This window comes from Lissotriton helveticus, chromosome 8 (assembly GCF_964261635.1).
Source record: "Lissotriton helveticus chromosome 8, aLisHel1.1, whole genome shotgun sequence".
Classification (NCBI taxonomy): Eukaryota; Metazoa; Chordata; class Amphibia; order Caudata; family Salamandridae; genus Lissotriton; species Lissotriton helveticus.
Genome location: NC_136069.1, coordinates 379,026,606 through 379,051,339, shown reverse-complemented (window position 1 = coordinate 379,051,339; position 24,734 = coordinate 379,026,606). Strand labels below are relative to the sequence as shown.

The 24,734-nt window shown below is 44.3% G+C and overlaps 1 long non-coding RNA gene across 1 annotated transcript in view; it reads right to left on the bottom strand.

Moving 5' to 3' along the window:
• Positions 1–187: 187 nt before the first annotated feature.
• LOC144771645 (uncharacterized) overlaps positions 188–24,734 on the bottom strand; it is a 42,698-nt gene continuing 18,151 nt past the window's right edge. The window contains exons 2-3 of the long non-coding RNA XR_013599407.1: positions 18,273–18,370; positions 188–341 (exon numbers count right to left, since the gene is read on the bottom strand). This is a non-coding gene — a long non-coding RNA (uncharacterized LOC144771645). The remainder of the gene's footprint in view (positions 342–18,272; positions 18,371–24,734) is intronic.

Genomic DNA, 24,734 nt, shown 5'->3' with positions numbered 1-24,734 from the left:
CCTTTCTACTACTCTTGTTAAATGAAAACACCTGTCCTGAACAACACCTGAAATAAAACCTCACATATAAGTAAATCAGATAACTGAATAATACTGAATAATAACCAACTTATGACCATGGTTAAGAATAGCGGGGAAGCCCATGACGCCCGCTGATTTGTTGATCTGGAAGGACAAAATGTCAATATTGATTTGAAAATACATTTATTTTCAGAGATGCAGTAATGCTTATGATTTCACCTCACACATCATCTTTGCAAGCATTTACAAATACTGTTTTACGATAAATCTAGGTTATGACGAGGTTTCACGGCTGCTACTCGCTCAAGTCTTGACTGAACCTGTAAAGGAAAAAAATAAAAAAAATGCTGGTTATAGTGATTGAATACGAACCACGCTAGCTTACTCCAATTTTTCATGTACTACAGAAGGTATCATACTCTGAGCTGACTACAAACTTTTTGCTACGCGGACTCTTTGTCTAACATAGGAAGTGGTCTCACCATTAGTTAATTATTATTTTCCAAGACCATTTTCTGAAAAAACAAAGAATGGGCTAACGAACTAAAAAGAAATGTTATTTATGCCATTTAATAAATTAATATTCTGTTTATGTTGGTAGCAGATATTTAGCAATTGTTAACAGTCTTTTCATAGATTTGATGTATTAACAAGCATTTACAATGCAATGGTTTTGCCTTTGTTAAAGTTAGAGCTATTGGCATTGCTCTTGACATTATTTTTATTTATGTTTTTTTTTAACATAAATAAATGGCATTGTTATTTACAATGCCAATAGCTTAATCTCTCGCAAATGCCACACACAAACACTCACAGAGAGCCCCCCCCACACACACACAGAGACCCTCCCCACACACCCACACAGAGCCCCCCACACACACAGCCACACAGAGCCCCCCTACCCACACCCACACAGAGCCCCCACACAGAGCCCCCCACACACTGCGAGCCCCACACACTGCGAGCCCCCCACACACACTGCGAGCCCCACACACACTGCGAGCCCCACACTGCATGTTTTACCAGCTGTAAATTCTGCCAATCTCTGCGTATTAAGTGAATGGCCACCGGTACATGATCAATGCTCTTCTTCCCTGCCCCATGATGTTTGTTGGATGGCAACAGCTGAAACAGGGAAAATAGCATCGACTCTGGATCTGCACACACAAAAAGTGAGTCTGTGTGTGTGCATGGGCACATGGTTAGTGTATCTAGCATGGGGAGGGCATGATCTGCGGATACAGCCTGGGAAGAATATTAGCTGTGGCAGTACGGGTAGAGCAAGTCAATTGTGCTTGGGGGAGCACAACTGTGGATGTGTACACTAGACCAGGAAGGGGGGTGGCTGTGCACGTGTGTCCAATTCTCCCTGAGACTGTAGAGTTATTTGCTGAGCCAGCATAAACAGGGTAGGGCATAGAGAACAGGGTAGGGCATAAAGAACAGGGACTGTGCATATGCACGCAGCAATAGGAGATTGTGCGCTGTGTATGTGCACACAGAGTCTGCAGATGCAGAGACTGTGGTTGTGAACACAAACCTGTCAGAGGACATGAACTGCAGATGTTCTCACTGAGCCCGCAGATGGCACTTACATGTGGGTGTATGTGCACACGTAGGCTGGGGAGGCACAGACTGGGTTATGCACTCATCTTTCACAGAACATCCACTTTGAGCGCGCATAAAATCTGCAGTAATTACAAAAATGTGGGGGGAGGGGGGTACATATAAAGTCAAGAACATAGATTGTTACTCAGCAGTGTGCGCATCGGAGCTTCCCGGAGTTGGGCTGAGACTGCACACACACTGAGGATGGGGTCCGACTATAGAGCCACAGAGAGTATGGGGAGAGGACGGGCATTGGAAGGCAAAGACTGTTATTAAGTAAATAATTATGAGAGAGTACATGGGCTCTGTATGTAGTTACAGAGATTTGGGTCATTGGGTGGGCTGAGCTGCTCTCTTAAGCGACTAGAGGGTTATGTGAACAGAGCCTTGTCGGGCAGGCGGCACTATGGTTCTGACCTGCCCTGTAAAAAACACGGGATGGACACGTTCGTGGAGAATTGAAGGATCCGGTAATTAGCTTTTTTTGTGGGGGGTGAGGGGGACTGGAAAGATGTCAACCTCTGGGCAGCTGGAGTTCACGGCAGGTGCCTTGCTACGAGTGAAATCTCTTTGCCCCCTGAATATAGTTCTGCCCGCAGGCCAACAGAATCTCAACATCGAATAATCCATATATTGGTAAACCAGAGGAGATGATGCAGAGAAATAAAGTCATCTCATTCTGGGAGCCCGAGTATTGTATTGTATGGATTAATGGAATTAATTTGGGGGAACGGAAAGTAACTCCACTAAATATCACTTTTAGGGGGTACTACATAGAAGTATCAAAGAAAGATTCATCTCCCATTATAATCCACACTTGCACACCGCCCCCACGATGCCTTTTATAAAAGACACGTGCTCCCTCTCTCAAAGATGCCCAATAAGCACAGACTATGTTGCCCTTTCGGAAGTTTATTAGTGTTACGACTTTCACAATTTTTTTAATTAATTAACTAAAGGCTGATATCAAACATCAAGGAAATCAAAAAGGGGGAGTGAAGAGGTGGTGCCGATGGGCACCAAGGTGGGCACGTCCTCCTCTTAACAGGGATTCAGGTCAATCAAACAAGGTCCACCTAATATTGGGTGGGTATATGTCCGGATGTCAATGGAATACACCTTCTTTGTTAAAATACCCCTCACACACCAAAAGGGCCCTTGGTGTCATGCTTCATCATCGGGGTCTTCCCGTCCCGCTGCGGGGCGGGGCAGTGCTGCGACAAGCGGATACGCCGGAGCACCTTTAGATGGAAGTGCTATGTGTATGGAGTGAGTGTCAGTGGGGTCAGGAGTGAAATATTAGTGAGATGTTAAAAAATACCTGGCCTAGTGGAAAAAAAGAATTTTATTAAACACTGGCTGGTATTGTTAAAAGAAAAGTGAAGCGGAGAGATGGAGCTAGTTAATGGGCTCTCTCTCCTATGTGGGTCAACATGTTTCGAGGCGCAAGGCCTCTTCGTCAGGACCTTAGGGGAGATCCCCCTGTCACTCACTAGTGTTTTCTCCACAAAGGTAGAAAAAGTGTATGTACAAAAAGTGAAAAAAAGAGGGACTATGTGTGTAAATACAATTAATAATTACAACACTTTTATGCTACCACACTGATAATGTAGTATGCCTGCAAGATAAGAAAATCTGATTAATAATAGCGCCGATCCCAGTATGCGCTTAACTCTAAGTCACCTGTAAGGGAAAAGAGACATACACACACAGATATACCGGTATGCAATCAGGGATCTAGCATGAATAGTGAAGAAATGTGAAGAATATCTTCAGACATACATAGTCACACACTCAAAGTAAGCAATGGGGGATGTGAATAGCCAGGGATAAAAGAATTCAAATACATACTTTTCAATGGAGGAAATAATGCCTCATGAGGAGGACATCTGGTCGGCGGAATGGTGGCCCCCATCTTTGGGCCAGTGCCCTACACCCACTGCCGTGGCCAGAAACTTAGGAGTCATGATTGATCCTATTTTGGGGATGAGTCACCAAGTGAACAGGACCATCTCTACCTGCTGGGGCATAATAAACATCCTGCGGAAGATAAAATATTATCTATCCCCTCAAGCCAGGAAACAAGTGGTAGTTGCTTTAATAGGCTCAAGATTAGACTATTGCAATGCCCTACTTCTAGGCATTAACAAGGGCCTCATAAGGAGACTTCAAATGGTACAGAATGCCGCAGCAAAATTTGTACTAGATCTTCCTAAGCGGGCCTCCGCTACGGCTGCAAGAAAAAGTTTGCACTGGCTTCCGATAGAGTCCAGGATCGCTTTTAAGTCCCTATGTCTGATCTATGGGGCTTTGGCTGCATATGGGTCTAGAGGTCTGAGGGAACTGCTGGTTCCCTATACCCCTGGCAGAGCTCTGCGCTCAGCTAATAAGTCCCTGCTGGCATTTCCCCGTGTCCGCAGAGCCAAATGGGGTGGCAGAGCCTTTTCAACCTTGGCTCCTAAGCTATGGAATGCTCTGCCAACTGAGATTAAATCCCTCCCCACTAAGCAAGCCTTCAGGAAGATGCTCAAAACGTGGCTATTTGCCAAAGCCTACCCCTAGCTCTGGATTTGCCTTCTTTGATTTTTTGGTTAGGCGCCTTGATGCCTTCGGGCTTAGTTGCGCGTTTATAAATCCCATTTCATTTCATTTCATTTCATGAGTCAGCTTTAGACAGAAGGGTATAGTGGGGTCCCAACTGTAGAAGGGAAAAAGAGGGGGGGGTACATTGTAAGTTCTATCCCATTTGTAGTATCTCTAAGTGCAGGTATTGCTGGGATACACAAGTTCGTCCTCTTGGAACCGGCTACGCCGTACTTACTGAGCCCCTTGCACGCTTGTGCTTCCTCCTTCGTCTGCTGCTTCCGTGGTTATGAGGGAGGACGGGAGCGGCGAGTATTTATATGCTCCAAAGATTGGATAATTGATCAATTAGCTCTGGAAAGGCCCGCCGAAATTACAATGGCCAAAAGGAGTGGTAAGGCGGGCGGCCATGTTGGAAGGTCCGCCACCCGCTCATTAGTATGCACAGCCGATCTGGAGTATGGTAGTAGCGGAGATCGGTGCATGACTATGCAGTGGAGACCGTTGCAGTTACAAGCTAGGAGTACTCAGGGAAGGTTTCACCTCGCTTGGCGCTGAGCGGAGATGCTCGACGTGCCTGCAATGACCACTACCATGTAGGTACATGTGCGCATGCGCACATGCAAGGCGATAGTGTCTTTGCAACGCGCATGCGCGCGGCGCGAGGAGACCGGCGCGTGCGCACTGTACACTGCGCACTCGTCGAGCAGACGAAGGAGGAAGCACAAGCGTGCAAGGGGCTCAGTAAGTACGGCGTAGCCGGTTCCAAGAGGACGAACTTGTGTATCCCAGCAATACCTGCACTTAGAGATACTACAAATGGGATAGAACTTACAATGTACCCCCCCTCTTTTTCCCTTCTACAGTTGGGACCCCACTATACCCTTCTGTCTAAAGCTGACTCATGAGGCATTATTTCCTCCATTGAAAAGTATGTATTTGAATTCTTTTATCCCTGGCTATTCACATCCCCCATTGCTTACTTTGAGTGTGTGACTATGTATGTCTGAAGATATTCTTCACATTTCTTCACTATTCATGCTAGATCCCTGATTGCATACCGGTATATCTGTGTGTGTATGTCTCTTTTCCCTTACAGGTGACTTAGAGTTAAGCGCATACTGGGATCGGCGCTATTATTAATCAGATTTTCTTATCTTGCAGGCATACTACATTATCAGTGTGGTAGTATAAAAGTGTTGTAATTATTAATTGTATTTACACACATAGTCCCTCTTTTTTTCACTTTTTGTACATACACTTTTCTACCTTTGTGGAGAAAACACTAGTGAGTGACAGGGGGATCTCCCCTAAGGTCCTGACGAAGAGGCCTTGCGCCTCGAAACATGTTGACCCACATAGGAGAGAGAGCCCATTAACTAGCTCCATCTCTCCGCTTCACTTTTCTTTTAACAATACCAGCCAGTGTTTAATAAAATTCTTTTTTTCCACTAGGCCAGGTATTTTTTAACATCTCACTAATATTTCACTCCTGACCCCACTGACACTCACTCCATACACATAGCACTTCCATCTAAAGGTGCTCCGGCGTATCCGCTTGTCGCAGCACTGCCCCGCCCCGCAGCGGGACGGGAAGACCCCGATGATGAAGCATGACACCAAGGGCCCTTTTGGTGTGTGAGGGGTATTTTAACAAAGAAGGTGTATTCCATTGACATCCGGACATACACCCACCCAATATGAGGTGGACCTTGTTTGATATCAAACATCCTCAAAATAAGGCAACGAAGAAAGAGGTGGTGCATTATGCTGTAGAAAAGATCAGACATTTCACATATATATAATTACACACAGCAAAGCCTCCAGTAACCCTTATCATGTTATTTCACACCGGATCCAAGGCAAAGGCAAGGACTGAATCTATATGCTGTTGGGGGGAAAAACCTACTCTATTTTTATTTTCCAATATCACCGTTTTTGGGCTGCTGTTTGCCAGCGGGGACTACAGGTCCCAGACACCTTAGCTGTCCCCAGAGGCGGGGCCAGGATACCGTGCAGCGCTACAGGGCGCCTTCAGTTTTCCCGCGGCGCGGGACGCGGCTGGATATAGCTGAGCTAACACCCTAATAAGTAAACTCCAGCTGGGGTGAGCGCACGTCCGTTAAAATCCATATTTTAATGTCCGGTACCCAATCATTTGGTGTTTCCGGTTTGGCCAGTATGCACGTTTGACAAGACTGTATTACTAGATGAGTTGCACTGTGGGAATGCCTGGAAAGTTCTTTCTGTCGTAATTTAACCAGCAAGCCATTACGTTGTTGGACGTAAGGCCTTGGCCTTTTCTAGCAGTTTTTTTTACTAAGGTTATAGGGTCTTTTTTTATCATTTTCTGTGAAAAAGCCATGTGCAAAAGAAATGGGGCTGGGTATTCTTTAGTTGTTTCCCCTCCCTTTGCCCTTGTTGTTCAACACTCGTGACGTAAGCCCTTTAACCACCACAGTTAATTAACACAGGCTCTCCTGACTTGGGAAGGGGTACTTTAGGAGCACAAGGTCCATTAATTGCCATGCCTCCTCCTGTGGGGAGCCAGGAGGAGTATTGTAAGACCCCGGTTAACACCAAGAGCGGGAGGGGGGGTGCGGGGGCGGGAACGGACACACGGAGCACGGGAGGGAGCCTCACCTAGCGCGGAGGGTCAACTAACAAACCTGGACTTCGTCGTCACGGAATAAGGAAAACAAACGCACGGCTTCCTTCTTCTGTGGCCACGCCAATCCTTCTTCTGTGGCCACGCCCACGGAAGAAAACACAGGAACGCCTCCCAATCTGGTCCGCATTGACGGACAGACATAAGATAACCACGCCCATGGAAAAAATGTCGGGAACGCCCCCGAATCTGGTCCGGCATTGACGGACAGAGCCCTCTCCCAATGGCTAGCCTCCATTTATGGAGCTAGCCAATGGGAGGAGGGGGCGGATACCCGACCCCACATAGAGATATCATTAGATTTTGCTAGCGCATGCGTACTTCGTACGCATTGCGTAGGCAAAACCTAAAAATGGTCTAGATTTCAAGGCACTACTTTTTCAGTCATCATATCAACTTTCTTTATTTGATTTTTGATTAAACCATAAAAGAGCAAACAAAATTCACAACAATAAAATACAGCATCAATACAAATCCTCAATAAACCAGTAAAATATATAAATATTTGCATAAATAAAATCAACAGTTCATCATAAAAATCCTTTGAGTTCCTCAATTTAACAGCGCTAGATAAAACATGCACCATGAAAGCAGGTGCGCTGATCTAAAAGCATTTGCAAGTGCAACAAGGCGGGTTTGACTTGAATAAAGTGCTTGTCTTTTAACATCAGAATCACCTTTTTGTTCCGTAAATTCCCCAAAGCATTGTAAAATGCATAGTATCCGCTTTCAAAACCAGATCACAATTACAGGGTGGAGGAGAACAATCCTCATACCAGCCCTAAGTAACCGCCACCAAGTGATGTATCATTTTAAGTCTAAACCTGGCCAATAAAAAACCATGATGAGAAGACAGGCCTGGCTTTAACTAAGGTACAAGAGTTAATGAGGTTAACAACATAACATGAAATTTAACAGATGGTTTAGCCAACTCTGTACTTTCCCTTATGGACTTAGATGAATCCATAAAAGCTTTTTATGTCCACAGCAAGTCCGCCTTCACAAGCTTGCCCGGGTTATTAAGATTTTTCGGACTATTATTCTATTAAAATTATTTATAACGCGCACTATCACCATCGGTTTCTTGGCGCTCTTTGACATATTGCGTTTATCCAGAATGAGAGGGTTAATCATAAGCGGCTTGAAAGAGCAAGGTTTTTAAAGATCTGCGGAAACAGTCATACTTTGGGCAGAGACGGAGAGAAGGAGGTAGGGAGTTCCAGGAGGAGGGGGCCAGAACAGAAAAGCTCAGGCCACCATGCTTTTTTCTTTTGAAACGGGGGACTTCGAGGAGGTTTAGAGATGCTGAGCGAAGAGCTCTAGAGGGGATGTGACGGGACAAGGCTGAAAAGATGAACAAGGGGGCTGCGTCCGAAAGGGCCTTAAAAGTGGTGCATGCCAGTTTGAAAGTGCAGCGTTTAGAAACCGGAAGCCAGTGAAGAGTGCGGAGGAGGGGAGTGACGTGTTGATGTTTGGGCTGGCGGAAAATCAGGCGAGCAGCCTGATTCTGCACCAGCTGAAGTCGGTGAAGATGACATGCAGGAATTCCTGCGTACATTATGTTGGCATAGTCAAGCCTGGAGGTGATGAGCGCGATGACAACTTGGATTAGGGCTTCTTTGGTAAGAAACCTGCTGATCTTACGGATCCGCCTTAGGTGGAAGAAACAGGCAGAAGTGACCGCGTTGATGTGCGGTCTCATTGATAGGTCTTCGGAAATGATCACCCCCAGACTTTTGACTGAGCTCACAGGAGTGGGTGCTGTCCCCAAGGATGTAGGCCAGAAAGTGGCATTCCATGGATGATTGGGTCCTCCTACCAGGACGAGCTAGGTTTTGGTGGGGTTCAGCTTTAAGTGGCTGTGGTACATCCACTCCACAATGGTCAGCATGGTAGACTGAAAGTTGATACGGGAGGAAGGGTGTGAGACTATGGGAAAGATTAACTGAAGGTCGTCCGCATAGTTAAAAATTGTGACCGGGGAGTTGCGGAGGGAAGCTAAAAGTGGTTGGAGATACAAATTAAAAAAGAGAGGGGATAGTGCAGAACCCTGTGGGACACCGCAGGAAAGGGAAGTGTAGGACGCGGAAAAGGTGGAGAGGTGAACGGACTGTGAACGCTGGTGAAGGAAAGATCTGAGCCAGTCAAGGGCCAATCCCTGAATACCGGCGTTGTGGACACGGTCGATCAAGATGGTATGATCGACCGTGTCAAATGCCGCCGAGAGACGGACGCCCTAATTCAGTTAAAGATCTCTTGACAAAAGAGAGTCAGGGAATTCTATTAGATCCATTCAAAGCAAGACAGTCCCTTATTGTCAAGTGATTTAACTCGACCTCTGGCTATAGCCAAACCGAGATCCACTGTAGCAAGGGACCCTTTTCACAATATTGCTAAGAAAAACTAACACCCAACTCTTCATGAACTATGGAAGAAGCACAACTGTTTAGAAGAAATAAAAGTTTCTTAAAAAATGTATATTACACGGAATGAGGTAGCAATAGAGACCCATTCTGCCTCATACATATTTAAAATGGCTGTTAAGGGTCTATTGCCAAGTTTGGCAGCAAAACCAAAAATAGAAGCATTACATCTAATAAAAATAATTGATATAGAAGAGAAGACCAGGATCCAGCAGAGTCAAACAACAACCCGAAATATGGATATGAGTTAACCTTACTAATAATGTTATCATACACCTTTAAAACTAGGGGTGGGTGTAATTTGCATAATCGCGTTACGCAAATCTCCGCGAAACGGTAAAAAATCTCCGCAAACACGTGGAATTGCTTGATCGCCATGGTTTTTTACTGTTCGCAATCGCTGTTTGCGTGCTCGGGGCGGAAATATCTCGCGAGCACGCAATTTGTGAACGCGAACAAGCAAAAAATTTCGCGAAGTCGCGGAACGCAGAATTATGGGCAATTTTGCATTCTCCGCGGAACGCGAAATTACCCAAATTCCGCAAATTACACGAGCGGGGCGGAATTTACCACCCAGGCCTATTAAAAACTTGGGATTTGGTGCATCAAGGCCAAACGCCATTATCAGGTATTTTTGTGAGTTTGTGCTTAAATCCAGAGACTCCATAAAAGCCACAAATTAGTTTAATAAACGTTCAAGACCCAATACTGTTCTGGCAAATAAAACTGAATCGTCTGCATACAATAGTGCAGGTATCAGACACCATTTGACATAGGGCGCATTATGACAACCCTCCACAAGCATCTAAAACAACTGACATTCATGAAATATACTAAAGACAGCATTTTAAACTCAATGGCAAATTTGAGGTGCTTTCCATTTTGTAAAGGAGAGAGTAATGGGTGTTCCCTCATTAATAACCGAGGAATGTATTACCACCAATGGAGCAAGTGACGACAGACCTCCTATAAATTAATAAAGGGTTTGATGGTAGGTGCAAGAAATTGGGTTACTGGGGTGTGAGCCTTAGTGTAAGGCACAAGCAAACCCCATATTAACCTGTAGCTTGGCATAGAGCAGTCAGGCTTAACGTAGTGTGTAAAGTATTTGTGCAACATTTCAAACAGCAAAACAGTTACAACACCACAAAAAAAGATCCAACACCAGGTTAGAATAATAGAACTTAATTTATTAAAAACAACAAAAGTTCAATCAGTATAAATAGAGGAATTCATTTTTAAAGAATAAAGTGTAAAATAGCGCCAAAGTCAAGGGTTCAGGCCAACCACGATGGAGCTCAGGCCGGATACAGTCCCAGACTAGGCTTGTTGAAATTTTACCTTCCCAAGTGTTGTGCCAAGAATTGCGTTGGGCCGCAAGGAGTGTGTTGCAGCCGGTTGTTGGCGTGGGGCGAGTAGCAGGCTGGGCGTTGCGGATAGGAGGTCTGGAACTTTGCACTGGCGGTCCTCCACAGGCTGTCGATGCTGCTGTGCAGAGAGATGGTCTGGCAGCGGCTTGCGCTGATTTTCGGTGCAAGTGGCACGATCTTGGTGCAAACAGGCCCGTTTGCCATCATGAAGAGCCAAAAAGTTTGATTTAGGAGCCCAGGAGGCACACCAATGGTCCAGCATATGAGAGGCACCACTTGGGGTCAGGAACTCACTACAGCTGGATCCAGGAGCTGGTTGGGGAGCCCTTTATGTCCTTGAGGCTCAGATCAGGATGCCAGCAGACTAGCCCTTAAAGTCACTCTGAGGTCCTGGGTTCAAGATGTAGTTCCAGGTGCAGTTCTTACCCAGGCAAGAGTGGAGCTGGCTGCACACCCGGGCAGCAGTACCTTTAGAGCAGCTGTGTGATAATCCTTGTAGCATCACAGTAGTTTTTCTTCCTGGCAGAGTATCCACAGGTTCAGAAATGTACTGAAAGGTTGGTGTCTGAGGTGCAACTTTTATATCCTGACGCCCTGATCGTGGAAGGTGGGAGAAGCTTCTAGACAGTGGCTCTGTAGTGCATAGAATTTCCTGACTCCCCTGCCCTGGCTACAAGCTGCCTGAAGGGACAATGCAGGGTTGTTAGGCCCTTTGTGTGAAGGCTGAGCACAGAGTTGAGTGGGGCTGTGCTGAGCTCCCAACCGCATCCTGCCAGTAGATGTTACAGTCAGGGTATCATAAGCCACCTACCTGGGTCCCAGATGATTTCAATGGGGTGGCAACACTAGTTCCCTAATCCTCCCGAGACTTGCACTCGGTTTAAAGATGGAGACACTGCTCCAGTGGCAAATCGAAGGGGGGTAAGATGGAGAGAGCGTGCATAGTCAAAGATGCTGTGGCTTGCCTACTCAACAGCAACACTGCAGCAGGCATTCACATCAATGTGATGAATGGTACCGACAAATATGGTACCTATAAACACACAAATAATAAGGCTTTAGTCTAGTCATAACTCTATTTCTTAAGGTATCACCTCACGAAAGCTTTTCAAATCTCAGACAACCTTTTGTTTTCATTTGGATTGTCCATAGACTCCTTCATCAAAGTCTTCGAAACTGTAGTGAGTATGATTTCAGCATCAAACCCAGAAACAAATTTGGACAGGGTTAGCTTCACCCAAGTCCTCTCTGGCAGAGCCCTGCCAACAGTATGTACACGATGAACAAAACCGCTGGTTACCTTTGTTTGCAGTACGATGTTGGGACTGACCTCAGCGGATAGTAAAATCAAGTCTGTTAATGAGTCTCTCCTTTTCTTCTTGTTAATTTTTTTCCATCCAGTTGCATGACTAATGCAGGACGTTCTTTGCAGTGAGGTTGAAGCGGAAGGATCAAGGGAGCTGGCAAGACAGATTCCAGGAAGCCGGGAAACTGGTAAGTGGCAGGCGAAGAGACTAAGCGAAGGAGAGGACTGCTTTAGAACGTTCATAAAGGTCACATTCTAATTGTTTGTAACAAGTGCAGATAATTACCTTAACGAGGCTGTCTTCTAGAAGGTGATTTGGAATGTTCACAAAGATCGCTTTCTAATTGCTTATAGCAAGGTACAGGTGCAGGGGATTAATTTTATGAGGATTGTCTTCCAGAAGGTTCACATGGAGGTCATCTATATTGGTTGGTTGATGCTTATTCTGGTGGATTTTCTGGATGTTTCTATGGCTCCTGAAACCTGACCTTGCATATGCAAGGTAAAACATTTGTAAAAGCTATTAACCTTTTCAAACACACCGGGGAACACCGGCTGCAGCTAGCTATTACCAACAGCATGTAATATGGTCAAAGGTCAGGGTACAAGATGTTTGTTCATTCATAAGTGTTATGAAGAATGATATTAGTCATGCCGGTATATTGTGATAGTCAAGAGAGGTGAGCTGTGGCAGGAATCCTGACACAGGCACACCTAATCCCGCTATTGTGTGGCTGGCTAGAATGAATTCAAAAAGTCTGTCAGCTACATTCAGACATGTGACCCAAGACACGCTACAGGCACAAAAGAGCTAAGTACAGGATAATACCAACTTTCTAAAAGTGGCATTTCCTACATAAGTGGGGAGTGCATCACTAAACACTACGGGATATTGAAGGCATTGAGAGGAACTATTTTTCGCATACAGCAACAACTGAGTGCTCTTGATGCTGAGCAGATCAGGAACCCTTATCCTCCCGGGCTTGCAGCCGTTTGTCGTTGCTGACCGGGTTCCGGGAGGCAGCCGAAAGTGAAACTAACTTTCTTCGGAAGTACGCCAATGCCAGGCATTATGGCGAAGGCAACAGCCCAGGGCGCACACTGGCACAACTTCTGAAGCCTTGCGTAGGAAAAACCTACATAACTTCCATCCGTTGTGAGACCGGCCACATACACACGACACTCCCGAGATCAGAGACGAATTCCTAAAGTACTACTCTAACTTATATTCTACACGCACAACGAAGACGATCGCAGGGCATACCTGGACGAGATAGCAATGGTATGGTTAGAAGACTTTATGCAGCAATTTTTAGCTGAATCATTCTCCAAGGAAGAAATAATTAGCGCCATAGAGGCCTTGAATGGCTCCACCGCCCCTGGCCTCGATGGCTTCACTGGCATATTTTATAAAAACTACAAAGACATACTCGCCCCGTATCTCTTTGAGGTGTACAATGAAGCACTAGAAAAAAAGCTACTGCCTCCAACGCTTCGCGAATCGGTAATTGTCCTCCTTCCCAAGCCCGATAAGGATCAAATGAGCTGTGGATCTTATCGGTAACTATCGCTCTTAAATTTGGATTATCAAATCCTTGCTAAAATGATTGTGCTTACACTGGTGTTGCCCCTGGATCGTATTATATGCCCAGCTCAATCGGGATTTATTCTGCATTGATCTATGGCACTGAATCTGCGTACATTGTTTGCAGTGTTGCGCCGGAGGTGCCAGCCGCGGCGGTCCTGTTGGACACGGAAAAGGCGTTTGACTCCTTGGAGTGGCCTTTTATATTGGCAGTGATGAGAAAATTGGGTATCCCCAAGGATTTAATCGATCTCACTGCTCTGCTTAACACCGCTCCCACCACAAAACTCTTTTTAAATGGCACGTTGTCCCCCTCGTTTGCCCACACAAGTGGAATTAGACAGGGGTGTCGTGTCCACTGTCCCCGCTGCTTTTCATATTGGCCCTTAACCCTCTGGTTAGGTACTTCCAGGAAAAACATCTTCACAGAGGCATACAGTTTAACACAGGCCCGCTCCTGATCTCATTATACACGGATGATATTCTACTATATGTTCTCTGCTCCCAGGTACATTTGGATCCACTCATCAGAGAGATAATCTGGTTCGGGAGCTACTCGGGACTGGGTATAAATTGGGGCAAGTCCAAAATCCTTCTCTGATGACTTGCACTGCAAGATGGGAGTGTGACTTCCTGTTGACATGGTGTGAAGAATCGGTCAGGTATTTAGGAATCTAGATTCACCGGGACACTGAGCAGATTGTCCGGCAGAATTACGGGCCTGCTTTACATGATCTAGAAATGCAGATCGAGTGTTGGTTGAGACTCCTGCTATCACTGCTATCACTGACAGGCAGAATCGTGTTAATGAATAGGATTGTGCTCCCAAAATTCTTATATTTATTTCATAATATCCCCATCCCGCTTCCAGATAGATTTTTTTACACCCTCAGATCGCATCTCATCAGGCTTGCATGGGGCGGCAAGAGAACGAGAATACGCTGGGATACCATGATGCTACCATATGAGAGGGGAGGGTTGGGCGCACCGGATTTTAGACTTTATTACCTAGTTACACAATGCAGCTTTGCTCACTAATGATTTCACCCAAATGCTCGTATTCCCTACAGTAGGCCAGAAGCTGATCTCGCGCCCTTGCATGCTATCTTACCTCAAGGATTCTCACGGGACCTCCGTGACATTCAGACAGTATCACCAACGAGTTGGGCATGGCATGAACTTTTGCGAGTTACTGGGGGCACTGCCCCCTACTCCTCGGAAATTCCCGTCAGCAAAAATCCATGGCTCCCCATCACAGAGGAAAAATTAGTCCTACGCATATTATGATCCCACTCTATGACTAAGTTAGGAGACTTGTTCTTGGACGGACATGTATTCACCAGCACTGAGTGGGGAAAGTTTAGTGGATGGTCTTTTATGGACCAATTTGTGTTCAGTAGAGTCCGTAGAGCGCTACGCGCCAAAGTAATCCACTCGAACCAGCGTCCTTCACTCCTCTGACGCTTTTAATATCCAGTGTAAGTGGGGACCAGTTAATTTCAAAACTGTATAAGGCCAGAATATCCCTTGTTCCATGCCACGACGCAAACATTCGGGAGGCATGGGAGCGTTATTTAGGACACCCCATTTTGGACAATCAATGGGCCTTCTGCTGCACCCAGACTAGAGAGGTTTCCCTCAACAGCAGGCATAAATTGATACACTTTAAATATTTATGGAGGGCTTATATGACGCCTGCGAAGCTGCATGCCATCGATCCCAATCGCTCTCACATGTGCCTAAAATTTGGCAGCCCGCATGCTGACTTTTCCCACTTGGCGTGGAATTGTCCTAAGGCTGGGGACTTTTGGGGGCTATATTCAGGTTAATTTCCCAGATTTGGAGATAGAACCCACGCCTGAGGTCGCTCTGCTGGGCTATGTACGCAACATGCCAAAGAACTTACGTACATTTATTGCACTGGTGCTATTACTGGCTAAACGTGAGATTGCTCTTAAGTGGGCAGCAGACTCCCCCCTACGATTAACACCTGGCTACCTAGTCTTACTTTTTGTAGAACAAATTGTGAGCTCTATGCCACGTTACTGCCACCTACCTCCCGGCCAAAAGACATATGGGGGCTGCTAAAAGAATATCTACTGAGCTTAGACTCACCCTCTCCCACACCTCGACAAACTAGTATAGTCCAGAACGGGGTGAGCTGAATAGAGTGTGTAAAGTAGGGCATTGAAAAGACCTCCGGTAACACACTGTGGTCGTAGACATGGTTGTTTGTGGCATGACTAGATGGGAGAGAAATACCATAATGTAATCAGAAATGTATATATTCCATAACTAACTGTTTTCATTCCTTGTCTGTAATGTGCACAATGTCATTATGCAGATATATTAATAGTGATTGATATGTAATGGCAGTGAATTATAAACCCAGACTGTGTATGTGAGAAAATGATAAAGATTTTTTTTTAAGTGCCATTTTCAAAATTGTAATAAAAAATCCGACTACACCATAAAAGATGGTTTATCATTCAAATTCAAAAGACACCAAACATCACAGTCACCAGCTTCCACTGCAAATTACATCGTATTAACTGCAATAAGGAATCCCAAATGCTATCCTATGGGAAGGGTAGGCCTCATAGTAGTGAATGTAGGGGTTTTTACTACCAGGACATGTAAGACTCAGGAGTAAATACACAGCCTATGGGCTACCTAGGGCTTACTTTAGAGATGACTTGTATGTAATAAAAGGGGAGTTTAAGGCTTGGCAAGGAGGAGTTATTGCCAAGTTCACATGGAACTTTAAAACTACATTCAGTTTGCAATGGCAGGCCTGGTACAAGTTTTACAGTGCTGCTTAAGTGGGTAGCACCAATAGGTGCTGCAGGCCTACTGGTACCATTTCACTTACAGGCCCTGGTTATATGGTATATCACTCTACAAGGTACTTATAAGTAAATTAAACATGCCAATAGGGTATAAGCCAATTTAACCATGTTTTAGGAAAGTGAGCTCAAGCACTTTAGCACTGGTTAGCAGTGGTAGAGTGCACCGAGTCCTAAGGCCAACAAAAATAGGTTCAGCAAAATGAAGGAGAGGTAAGACGTTTGGGGGAAGGTCACCCTAAAACTGACAGGTATAAAAGGTGGTAAGTGTATAGGCCATCCTTACGAAACCGCTGAATATCAGCAGGACAGTAATGGAGATCTAACTTTCACAGAGTATCATGGCAATGCCCTACAAGCTGCAGTGCAAAAGAAAGTTCTGATAATTGGAGAGTCTTGTATCCCTCTGTTCCCAGGCTTTAATCCAGGTACCCTGGCAAAGAAAAGAAGTCAGTTGCTTAGTAAGAAAATAACTAAAAGCCAAATGCATAAAGTCAGATTAAAAGTGACCATCAGGGACGAAATATGCATTCCCACAAATCAACATTGCTGAATCATTTTTTAAGCAACTGAGTGAGATGGGATGTTAATGCAGAGCTGTTATGCCTACGAAGATGCAGGTTTTCACTGGCAAACATTTAGGATGGAGAAAATTTAGCTGGAGGGAGGAATCATGGGTGTAGAAATGCTCTAATGTGGTATCTCAGATTTCCTACTGTTTTGTATATAATTTCTCTGCTGTCCTCACCATTCCTCTCTGGGATTCGTCTAGTTTACGGTCCACTGGGATGGTTATTTAAAGGTTTATCATATGTGAGCTCTCATGTTTATAAATGTTATGCATTATTCATTGTTCCTAAAGCTTACCTAGAGTGAGTTACTTACTCTCACTACTCGCCAAACATATGCCTTTGCCTCAATCTTTTCTACATTCAAGTAACAGATTCAAAGAGTCGTTGATTCTACCCCAGCAAATACTCATTCGAATCCCTAATCTTTATTTTGTGCTTCCAATTACCCATTTCAGGTTGTCACAGCAAGCCTAGTTCTGAGTTTCCCGAGAAAATATGGATTAAATGCTATTTATAAGCTTAATCTGTATTTGGAAAGAACATCGTTGTAATGTAAAACACGCATCACCGAAGTGAATAGGTCTCGTTTGTGATACTTGAGTGCAGAGCTATTGGCTTTGCTAATGCTTTTTTCTCCAGTATGCTGCAGTGGATGTGGCTAACTTGAAATGCTTTTTCATAAGGCATAAGAAAAAGCAATTTCAGGATGACCAGCGTGCATTCATGTGTGTCTGTGAACGGTGGCCATCTTGGGATACTTTTTCATAAACCTTAAACGAAGGCATATCCAAGAAACCACCAAGCGCACACATGATGGCCATCTTGAAATGGTTAAAAAAGATGGCAGCCTGCTACTGGGTGAACAGAGTGCAGTGGGGGTATGCGGCTGTCATGGGAAAAATAAAAAGAGCAAGGTGGTAAAGGAGGGGGGAGAAGTAGAACAAGGAGAGAGAGGGAGAGAAAATAGTTCCCAGTGATGTCAACAGTGGAAGTCAAAAAACATCCAATCAGAACACTGTATGACCGAAATTCTTTTGGTCCTGGATTCAAGAATAGGGAGGGAAGCCACTGAATCAGGAGCAGGTAAAAGGAGATACACAAGAAAGCCTTACAATCATGGGAGAAGGAGGACGCAATGCTCACCCTAAGTCTAATCTGAACACAATAGATCTGTTGCCAACAGAGAGCCAAAGCGGTCTGTAGGTGAGACCCAACAAACAACTTCTTACCTGTTGTTGCAACCCAGCTCTACTTAGAAAAAGGTTTAGATAGGGCATTGCAATGTCTTACTTCATCAAAACTTGTATTTAACTTCTCAAGGGCTACATTATGTTCCAACATTTGCTTCTGGTAACGCGCCAGCACAATGCTTTCCTTTGTGACTTTCTCTGAAATATAAAAAAAAGCAGTATATATAAGTTAATTGGCGCTATAAACATAACTAACCAATCGACAATCGAAAATAGACAAATCATACATTGAGAGGAAATCAATTAATGTAAAACATATCGGAATGGCCCTGAGCTTTCTATGTTGTAGAAGTCCTTCAATTGAGTCCACCAATGAGAGGAGGGCAGGGACTCAATCCAGCCTGTAATCGACACAAGCCCTACCGGGATACGAGTAAATATTAAGTGCTGACATTTTAACCTCTACCGCGCTAGCGGGTTTTCCCGCTGTGCGCTGAAATTTGAAAATCGCGCGTTTTGTGACAAAGCCAGCTCGTCATCCGCGTAGCGCAGGTAACGCCCATGACGAGCTGGCTTTGTCATCAGCCCTGAAGGGGTTAAGAAATTCTTTAAAGTGGACCAATAGCAACCGTATGAAGATCATCCCATTCATATCAAGGGCAAAACGCATCCTTAAGATGTTGCTGTTTTCTCAGCCTACTGAGGGTATGACAATACTGGACTAAGCTCCCATGAGTTCAGGTTTTACGCTGGGTGGGTTTACGGACCATATGCACTAGCCTAATAGAAGTCTGAATGTCTTCCTGTGTGACTTGATGTAAGAGGAGTTTGTAGTCCATTTTTTCAGTACGGTCTCCTATGTCAGTAGATTATAAACTCAGCAAAGAGGATAGGTGACTGTCTCCAGGGGCAGGAAGCCCCACTTTCAGAAGCAGTGCCAACTCAGACAATCGATCTATAACCAAGATGTTAAGTGGGAGGGGACCGTCTTAGATCCGTCGGTAATTAAAAACTGACTTTGAAATAGGACCCTACCTGGCTGATATTCATGTCCTTAACTTTACAGGCAAAAACAGGGTTAGACTACCTTCACATTCAATCCTGACCTGCTTTCCAATTTTTTGGAAAGTGTGTGAAGGAGCTATGCACAGCTGTTGAAAGAGGGACAATGCCAGAGAAAATAAAATGCTGTGTGAACAGAAAAAGAGCGCACACAGCATGAAAGAAGGCATGGTGAAGAGGAGGCGATATAAGGAAGTACATACAGAAAGAGTGAAAAAAAGAGTGATGAAGGAAGGATCTGACCTGTGAGAGATGCAGAGGGAGGATTTCAGAAAGATGCTGGGAGAAATAAACGCACACCTGGAAAATGGTGTAAAGGAGAAAATGTGAACGAATGAGGTAAGGTGGGAATCAATCCCCATTCCTAGGCTGACTTGGTAACGTTTAGAATTAAAACGGTTTAATTTCGAATTATTGACCACAAAATCATTGTAGTTACTCTTATCTGACCCTGTTAACAATCACTGGCAAAGTGAGTAGGTCTGGTTTGTTTTAGGTGCATGTTCAATGTCACATGATATACCTAGAAGCAATAAGAAGAAGAAACTCAGAGGCACCCAAACACTGGTCTAATGGCAAGTTGTGTGAAGTACAGGATTATAGTTCACATGTATAAAGCCATGCCCCACATTACATAAATCACGCCTCTTGGAAATTATTCCTCATTAAGTGTTTCTGGCTAATCTCCTTCCAGAGACCCCTTCATGTATTATACTTATTATCGTTTTATATTTATTAAGTAAAACTTGAATTACGTTTGTAGGCACATACTATGCTGCTTATATGTGTTTATTTTTGTAAGGCCTCTTCCATTCCATCAGCTGCTTCACCTGTGTGCTAGATCCTTTTTTTTAGAACACTGGAGGAGCTACTGAGTGGTAGGACCGAGTCAAGACGTGTTCTCTCAAGCTGTACATTGGCGTTTCAACTTATAAGAACTACTTCTTGGAATACCTGGATTTGTACTCTACTATTTTGGCGAAAAGTTGGTTGAAGCACCATGATACTTACAGAGGATTAAGCATTTCATCACCTCATCTGTATTTTACTTTCATAGGTTTCTGCAGTTGCGGCTATTTAAGCGATCATTTCTCCTGGAGTGCCTGGCCTTGTGGATTGGATCATTATGTCCCTGTGGAAACCCTATTTTCGAGTGATTTGACAAAATGGTCTTACTGCCTAACTGGTAACTTGCTGGCCGTTGCTGTCTTCTGGCATCTTTTGAATCGCCATTTTTTGGACGTATTTGCGTGTGGCTTGGTTTAGCTTTGTGGTATGTAACTCACCTTTGCTTGATTTCTATTTGCTGGCTTTATTTGTTCGTTTTAGGCTGACCAGCTTGAGTTACTCCACCCCATGGAGCATATCCTGTTTACTGTATTCTTCGACAGCGCTCACTTTCTGTAAACAGGCCTTTAAATCATGTTCTCATTTTGTCAAATTTGCTCTGCGCTTGAAGACTGAGCTCAAATGTCAGGCTCTGTCTTCAAGGGAGCTTGGTATTTGCTTTTCTTGCTCAGACTTCAAAGTGAGAGGCTTTATCTGACAATCTGGGTGTGTGAAAGGGGTGGCTTTTTCCCTTTGATTCTTTTCATTTGCTTTCTGTGCTTCTGTCGCAGCTTCTGGGTTTTGCTAGCGACTGGAGACTTTTGAGTACTGTGAGCTGTTCACATTTATTTTACTTACTAAAGGCTTTTTTTCTAGCACACAACAAAATTTAAATGTCTGTAAATGAACCGTGTAAATATTTCAGAATATAAAAAGCACAAATTAAGCACTTTTTTTGTAATTCTGAAGTGTTCTGGAAAAAAATAATTGAATACGATCAAAATAAATCCATACACTAGGTGATGCCGATTCCACACGTTATAGTTTGTGCGTTGTACAGTTTTATTGGTAAAACTGTATGTCTGAGCAAATGTAATGGTCAATTCAATTGAAAATATGTTGTCCGTAATGGCAGTGCACAACAACACCATGCATAAAACACTCTCCGACACTCTACGCCATGCTACGCTACTCCACTCTACTCTATGCCTCTCTATGACACTCCCCTTTACTCTACTTTACAACACTATGCGCCACTTCAGTAGAGGCCGCTCTACTCCTCTCTACGTCACTCCACTCTAGGACACTACTCCACTCTATCTCTCGCCACTCTACTCCACGCAACACTCTGTGACACTTCACTCCTCTCTGCTCTATGATACCAAGCTACGCCACACCACACTATGACACTTTATTCTACTCTACTCTACAATACTCTGCTCTAAGCCCCGCCATTCTACAACACTATTTCAGTCTACGCCCCTCATTTCTACGACACTCTCAAAACTTTACTCCACAATATGCCGATCCACTCAACAACACTCTACTCTGCGCCACTCCACTCTATGACACTCTATTCCAATACATGCTATGACACTTTACCACACTCTATGTTATTCCATTCCACTCTAATCCACTCTATGCCACTCTACTCTACACCACACCTCTCTATCCCACTGCATGACACTCTATCCCACTCTACGCAACTCCAATCCAGGCCACGTCCCTCAACTACTTTGACATGCTACGCAACTCCCTCTACGCCACTTTACTCCACACCACTCTACTCCACAACACTTTATGCCACTCCAAAACCCTCCACGATACTCTATGTCACACCACTCTATGCCATTAATGTTTAGCCATGCTGAGCAGCAGCCACGCTGGTGTACAATATGGCTAAAACACATTAGTCAATAGCTCTTGCATAGGCTAGATCTATTGGCTTTGCCAATTCTTGTTCATACTATGTAAAGCACTGACCATAACTGAGCCAACACTACAGCCAACTGCATTGGGGCTTGCTGGAGCAACCAGTACTCTCTTTGCCGAGGCCACCTGCTTGCCAATATTGTCTGGATGTCCTGGTGTCACCTTTATCCTCCCCTCCATCTATCAACAGAAGGATCCCCCAAAAGCCAGTGAACTTAGCCCTATAGCGAAGACTACCAGGCTGCCCAATCAATCACCAACAGGAGTGGTAAACTTGAACATGATAGTGAGTGCAACACAGGAGAAGACAGCACTGATTCACCAGCCCCTCCTTTACGGCTAATTGGCTAAGAAAAATGATTACCATGCTTTCTGTGCTGCAACTGTGCACCCATCTGCTCCTTTTCTGTGTTGTAAAATGGAAGAGCAAGTGTGGAAGCTTAAGCTCCATTCTATCAATAACTGCATCCCAAAAGCTTCTTACTAAATGCAACATAAACAAGAAGTGCTAGGGTTTTGGTTTTCCCATGTCATACTTTGTATATGGCGAATGGGCAATATTGCATGGACTATGCTCAAGCTCCATTTTAATTGTATTGTTCAAAGACTATTTTAGTGTGTTTACAATAAAAGCAAGCCCATAATTGAAAAGCAGTTAAAGCTCTCTAAAGGCGTAGTGGTGTGATGTTAGGTCACATATTAAATTAGCTATCTTCTTTACCTATTACTTTTTCCATAAGGCTTCTACTCACCAAGAATACATTAAAGTATGTTTTTCCCTTAAGGCCCAGGCTTACAAAACATCACATAAACAAGCATTGGCAATGCTAATAGATTTGGTTTAAGTGAGCTGCACCATTCGCTCACAAAGGCACACTGCTCACCTTGCACATATACACAGTCACACCTCTCACTCTAAACTTGCACAAGTACTTAACTCACCCTACAATGGCGCAGGCATCACACAGGCATACTACTCACCACAAATGCACACAGGTGTGACTCATTCAACACGCACACCCCATCCCCTTACCCTGTTGTCACACAGACACACACACACACTGCCTACCTCTCTGACAGCAAGCAGACATGCCCACTACTCAGCTTGCACCCACAAATTTTACCCTGCATGCATACAGGTACACTGCTCACCCTGAACTCACATAGGACCTTCGCTTACCCTACGCTCAAAGGCATACCTTACTACTAAAGATACCTCTCCCCTTGCAGTCACGCATGCATACCACTCACCTTGTTTTCATGCTGGCACACTGCTCACCCTACAAAGATTCACTACTCATCATGCACTCAAACAGACACCACTCGAGGATACATACTTGCAAGCATACTTGCATACCTCTTACCCTGCAAGCACACAGAAACATTCCACCCTCACTCTGCACTTATAAAAGCATGACTCACTGTAGTCATACAAATACTCTTCCCTTGCATTCACACAGGCATTCCACTCAACCTAGATTCATGCAGCCACTTTGTTCATCCTGCACTCACATGCACACTGACCTTCTCATTACTCACACTGCACTAACACAGACATACCTCTCACCCTGTACTTATGGAGACACCCCTCTCTGCATACCTAATATAATTCCACTCTAAGTAGGCAGCAATATCGATTTGATAATGGAGTGAATAACTTTATTTGATTAAGACCTCAACTGAGGCCAACAAATACAGTTCCGAAAAATAGAGTATGTTAAATTATATTTTTAAAAGCGATTTTAAAAAGCTCTTTATAAGATGAAACAGGTTAAAATAGTTTATGGTCCATGAAAACAATACATGACTTGGCCTTTCGAAAGGATTGGTCGTCCATTTCCTGGAAATGTACCCTTGACTACCTGGTGTTAATCATAAAGACGGCAAAAAGACTCTCTGAAGCATTGCTAGAAGAAATTCAAACTCTTGAAAATGAATTAAAAAAAGGAATAAATCCATCAACTTATACAAAGAAATTGGAGGAACTGACAAAAGAAATGGAAGAGACACAGGAATTCATTATGCAAAGTAAACTATTGAAACTGAGCAAGGACTTGAAGAAGTTCAGTCAAGAAAAAATGCATCCCTACACTAAAGAGGACTTCAATTCCAATGACCAAAGCTCGGACAATGAATCCCTAGGCAGAGCCTCTTCAAACAACTCGGTAAGCAGCTCTGAGGACCACCCGCCAAGAAGAGGTGGGTTTAACAATCGACCACAAAGATTCAGGAGGGGAAACCGATGGCAAAGACCCTTCTACCCAAACATGAACATGCCCCATTTTCAAACCTACATGCCAGCGTATGGGGGATGGATGACACCATACAATTATGAAATGCAACAGATGCCTCAACTGGGTAATGAACAACACCCAGGCCAACAGGGACAACAACAACAACAACAGCCGCCTTTTTTAGGCAGGGGCCAAAACCAATTCAGAGGAAGAAAGAAAACCATAGTCTGGCAAGATCAGCAGAGGAGTGTCCAAACGAGGAGCATGTCGTCTGCCCAACCGACCACGAGCAAAACCAACAATCGTTAATAGTCAACGTTGCCAATATCGAGCTAACAGAAGACCAAAAGAACGTCCTGGAAAAGGACTTGGATTTGTCCCCACTCCACCAATAGATAACTTCAAGCTAAAATGTGAATTAGCTGAGTTTTGTCGCACTTTAAAACTGAAAGCGTTTTTTGCTGACAAACCCTCCCTACCACCAGAAGGTGATACCAATCTGAGAA